The following is a 6,000-nucleotide window of genomic DNA, read 5'->3' on the forward strand; positions in this document are numbered from 1 at the left end:
GCTGCAGAAATCAGCCAGTTCCCAGGAACAGAAACCCTCTCCCGCCTCTGCCAAGCCCTCAGTATGACACTGGGGCTTTACAAGCAGAATCAGGCACGGTGGGGGCCCGTCTCAATGAATTTCAGCGCGCAGTGGGCTCACTCGCAAGTAGACCCCTGGATCCTTCAGGTGATCTCAGGGGTACAAATTGGAATTCGAGACGTCTCCCCCTCGCCGTTTCCTAAAGTCGGCTTTACCGATGTCTCCTTCTGACAGGGAGACAGTTTTGGAAGCCATTCACAAGCTGTATTCCCAGCAGGTGATAATCAAGGTACCCCTCCTGCAACAGGGAACGGGGTATTATTCCACACTGTTGTGGTACCGAAGCCGGACGGCTCGGTGAGACCGATTCTAAATCTAAAATCTTTGAACACTTACATACAGAGGTTCAAATTCAAGATTGAGTCTCTCAGAGCAGTGATTGCGAACCTGGAAGAAGAGGACTACATGATGTCTCGGTACATCAAGGATGCTTACCTCCATGTCCCAATTTACCCTTCTCACCAAGGGTACCTCAGGTTTATGGTACAGAACTGTCACTATCAGTTTCAGACGCTGCCGTATGGATGGTCCACGGCACCCCGGGTCTTTACCAAGGTAATGGCCGAAATTATGATACTCCTTCGAAGGAAGGAAATTTTAGTTATCCCTTACTTGGACGATTCCCTGATAAGGGTAAGATCCAGGGAACAGTTGGAGGTCGGTGTAGCACTATCTCAGGTAGTGTTGCGGCAGCACGATTGGATTCTCAATATTCCAAAATCGCAGCTGATTCCGACGACTCGTCTTCTGTTCTTAGGGATGATCCTGGACACAGTTCAGAAAAAGGTGTTTCTCCCGGAGGAGAAAGTCAGGGAGTTATCCGAGCTAGTCGGGAACCTCCTATAACCGAGCCAAGTCTCAGTACATCAATGAGATGGTTCTGTAAAAAATGGTGGCTTCCTATGAAGCAATCCCATGCGGCAGATTCCACGCAAGAACTTTCCAGTGGGACCTGCTGGACAAATGGTCTGGGTCGCATCTTCAGATGCATCAGCGGATAACCCTGTCACCAAGCACAAGGGTGTCTCTCCTGTGGTGGCTGCAGAGTGCTCATCTTCTAGAGGGCCGCACATTCAGGACTGGGTCCTGGTGACCACGGATGCCAGCCTGCGAGGCTGGGGAGCAGTCACACAGGGAAGGAATTTCCAGAGCTTATGGTCAAGCCTGGAGACATCACTTCACATAAATATCCTGAAGCTAAGGGCCATTTACAATGCTCTAAGCTCAGCAAGACCTCTGCTTCAAGGTCACCCGGAGTTGATCCATTCGGACAACATCACGGCAGTCACCCACGTAAACAGACAGGGTGACACAAGAAGCAGAAGGGCAATGGCAGAAGCTGCAAGGATTCTTCGCTGGGCGGAAAATCATGTGGTAGCACGGTCAGCAGTATTCCTTCCGGGAGTGGACAACTGGGAAGCAGACTTCCTCAGCAGACACGACCTCCACCCGGGAGAGTGGGGACTTCACCCAGAAGTCTTCCACATGTTTATAAAACTCGACAAGTATTGCGCCAGGTCAAGGGACCCTCAGGCAATAGCTGTAGACGCTCTGGTAACACAGTGGGTGTACCAGTCAGTGTATGTGTTCCCCCCTCTGCCTCTCATAACCAAGGTACTGAGAATTATAAGATGGAGAGGAGTAAGCACTATATTCGTGGCTCCGGATTGGCCAAGAAGGACTTGGTAACCGGAACTTCAAGAGATGCTCACGGAGGATCCGTGGCCTCTACCTCTAAGAAGGGACCTGCTCCAGCAAGGACCCTGTCTGTTCCAAGACTTATCGCGGCTGCGTTTAACGGCAGGGCGGTTGAACGCCGGATCCTGAAGGAAAAAGGCATTCCGGATGAAGTCATCCATATCCTGATCAAAGCCAGGAAAGATATAACCGCAAAACATTATCACCGCATTTGGCGAAAATATGTTGCGTGGTGCGAGGCCAGTAAGGCCCCGACGGAGGAATTTTCAACTAGGTCGATTCCTACATTTCCTGCAAACAGGAGTGTCTATGGGCCTGAAATGGGGGTCCATTAAGGTTCAAATTTCGGCCCTGTCAATTTTCTTCCAAAAAGAACTAGCTTCAGTCCCTGAAGTTCAGATGTTTGTGAAAGGGGTACTGTATATACAGCCTCCTTTTGTGCCCCCAGTGGCACCTTGGGATCTAAATGTAGTTTTTGGGTTCCAAAAGTCATTGGTTTGAACCACTTAAATATGTGGAGTTAAAATATCTCACATGGAAAGTGGTCATGCTGTTGGCCCTGGCCTGGGCCAGGTGCGTGTCAGAATTGGCGGCTTTATCCTGTAAAAGCCCTCATCTGATTTTCCATTCGGACAGGGCGGAATTGAGGACTTGTCCTCAGTTTCTCCCTAAGGTGGTTTTCAGCGTTTCACCTGAATCAACCTATTGTGGTGCCTGCGGCTACTAGGGACTTGGAGGACTCCAAGTTGCTAGACGTTGTCAGAGCCCTGGAAATATAGGTTTCCAGGACGGCTGGAGTCAGAAAATCTGACTCGTTGTTTATTCTGTATGCACCCAACAAGCTGGGTGCTCCTGCTTCTAAGCAGACTATTGCTCGTTGGATTTGTAGTACAATTCAGCTTGCACATTCTGTGGCAGGCCTGCCACAGCCAAAATCTGTAAAAGCCCATTCCACAAGGAAGGTGGGCTCATCTTGGGCGGCTGCCCGAGGGGTCTCGGCTTTACAACTTTGCCGAGCAGCTACTTGGTCAGGAGCAAATACGTTTGTAAAATTCTACAAATTTGATACCCTGGCTGAGGAGGACCGGGAGTTCTCTCATTTGGTGCTGCAGAGTCATCCGCACTCTCCCGCCCGTTTGGGAGCTTTGGTATAATCCCCATGGTCCTTACGGAGTCCCCAGCATCCACTTAGGACGTTAGAGAAAATAAGAATTTACTTACCGATAATTCTATTTCTCGTAGTCCGTAGTGGATGCTGGGCGCCCATCCCAAGTGCGGATTGTCTGCAATACTGGTACATAGTTATTGTTACCAAAAAATCGGGTTATTGCTGTAGTGAGCCATCTTTTCTAGAGGCTCCTCTGTTATCATGCTGTTAACTGGGTTTAGATCACAAGTTATATGGTGTGATTGGTGTGGCTGGTATGAGTCTTACCCGGGATTCAAAATCCTTCCTTATTGTGTACGCTCGTCCGGGCACAGTATCCTAACTGAGGCTTGGAGGAGGGTCATAGGGGGAGGAGCCAGTGCACACCAGGTAGTTCTAAAGCTTTACTTTTGTGCCCAGTCTCCTGCGGAGCCGCTATTCCCCATGGTCCTTACGGAGTCCCCAGCATCCACTACGGACTACGAGAAATAGAATTATTGGTAAGTAAATTCTTATTATCCAGCAGCTACTGGGTTAACACTACGTTACTGTGTGATTCCTGGGTCCTATAGCGCTGGGGTGTGTGCTGGCATACTCTCTCTCTGTCTCTCCAAAGGGCCTTGTGGGGGAACTGTCTTCAAATGGAGCATCCCCTGTGTGTGTGGTGTGTCGGTACGTGTGTGTCGACATGTCTGAGGTAAAAGGCTCCCTTAAGGAGGAGATGGAGCTAATATGTGTGTGAGAGGGTGTCTCCGTCGACAACGCCAACACCTGTTTGGATATGTGTAAGTGCTAAGGTGAATTTATGGCACAAAAGATTAGAGAACAGACAGGAAATCTAGCTATGTCTGTCCCTCTGTCGCAGAGACCTTCAGAGTCTCTCAATGCTCCCTATCCAAAATAATAAACTGATATCGACACGGAGGTTGACTCCAGTGTCGACTACGATAATGCAAAGTTACAGCCAAAATGGCAGGAAAGTATTCAATATATTATTATTGTAATAAAAGATGATTTGCATATCACTGATGACTCATCTGTCCCTGACACAAGGGTACACATGTTTAAGGGGAAGAAAGCTGAGGTAAATTTCCCTCCTCTCATGATGAAAAAGAGCGGGAATCTCCAGACAAGAGACTGCAGTTTCCCACAAAGAATTCTCAGGCAGTATCCTTTCCCCACTAGGGCCAGGATACGATGGAAATCTTTCCCTAGGGTGTCGCAAAAGGTAGCCCTGTCGTAACAGCTATTCTCAGGGATCCTGCAGATAGCGTGCACATTCTGGTACACTACTCAGACCGGCAATGGCGTCGGCATGGGTTTATAGCGCTGTGGCAGCGTGGACATGTACCTTAACAGAGACTGAGACCCTAGTATGTAGATATACAGATTAAAGATGCTGTCTTAACGGATGGATATAGATATATAGATATATATATTGTAACACTGTAGGGGTGCAAGGCGCCTTTTCCTGGGGAATATGGCCGCACGCAGCAGCTGAGGAACAACACAAGTCCAGTTTCTGGTACAACTGACCCCGGCCAGTTTTATTGAAACAGAAAATAAAACAAACCCCAAAATAAAAATACCTTGCCTGTCCGGCACTAACTAAACATAAGATGTTCCTAACTGTCACTAAACAAAACACAGAGTTCTTCAGTACATACTGTATAGCTTACTTGCATCAGAAAGCGTGTCTCTCACACACAGATCCTGCAGCCTTCCCAGGCAGTCTGCCCATACTAATCAGGTTAGAAGCACTATATCACTCTTACACAGCTGAAACCCTGATTAGCCCTCTGTGAGGCCAAAGACCCGAACTGGGCCCAATGTCTAGAACTCGCCTTATCTCTCTCTCAGAGCCTTTACCCAGCTTTTACAGCAAACTGAAAAGGTTCAGACAAAACAAAAAGCATTTTTCCTAGAAGTTAACATTTTCTAAAACATGTAAGACAAGAACCTGGGACAAATATACCTGCCCTCAAACACTATCCCAGTGTTCTTGTCACAATATATATATATATATATATATATATATATATATATATATATATATATATAACATGCCCAAAGAGACATGAGTATACTGGGTCCTAGAGACAAAGCTATGTCGATTTCTGCTTGACGTGTCCTGTAGAATATGCAATGGACAGATGATGCCGACTTAAAGAGGCATATGTAAGGCTGAGGATTGGGTGGAGAAGGGTTCTCGGACCTGGTCTCCACAGCTATAGCTGGTAATTCTGATATTTTGCCGTATATTCCTGCACAGCCTAGGAAAGCACGACATTATCAAATGCAGCCTTTCGAACAAAGTAACAAGAAAGTCTGAGGTGCATCCTTTCTTGCCAGAGGCGGGGGCAGACGAAGGAAGCTGCACAACACAGCTAGGTCCCAGGAACAGAAGTCCTCCCCGGCCTCTACAAGAATCCACCGCATGTCGCTGGGGCTCCACAGGCGGAGCTAGGCCCGGTGGGGGCACGCCTGCGTAAGTTCAGCCACAAGTGGGTTCACTCCCTGTTAGATCCCTGGGCAATAGATTTTGTGTCTCAGAGATGCAAGCTGGACTTTGAGGAGATGCCCCCTCACCGACGGCCCTGCCAGCTTCCCCCTTAGAGAGGGAATTAGTGTTACAGGCAATTCACATATATCTCCAGCAGGTGGTGGTGCAGGTTACCCTCCTTCAACAGGGAAGGGGTTACTATTTCACAATGTTGTGGTACCGAAACCGGACGGTTTGGTCAGACCCATTTTGAATTTAAAATCCCAGAACATTTACCTGAAAAAGTTCAATGCTCATGATGGTATCGCTCAGAGCGGTCATTGCAAGCCTGGAAGAGGGGGATTTTATGGTGTCTCTGGACATAAAGGATGCTTACCTGCATGTCCCCATTTATCCACCTCATCAGGAGTACCTCAGATTTGTGGTACAGGATTGTCATTACCAATTCCAGATGTTGCCGTTTGGTCTCTCCACGGCACAGAGAATATTTACCAAGGTAATGGCGGAAATGATGGTGCTCCTGCGAAAGCAGGGAGTCACAATTATCCCATACTTGGACGATCTCCTCATA

This window comes from Pseudophryne corroboree, chromosome 9 (genome assembly GCF_028390025.1).
Source record: "Pseudophryne corroboree isolate aPseCor3 chromosome 9, aPseCor3.hap2, whole genome shotgun sequence".
Lineage (NCBI taxonomy): Eukaryota > Metazoa > Chordata > Amphibia > Anura > Myobatrachidae > Pseudophryne > Pseudophryne corroboree.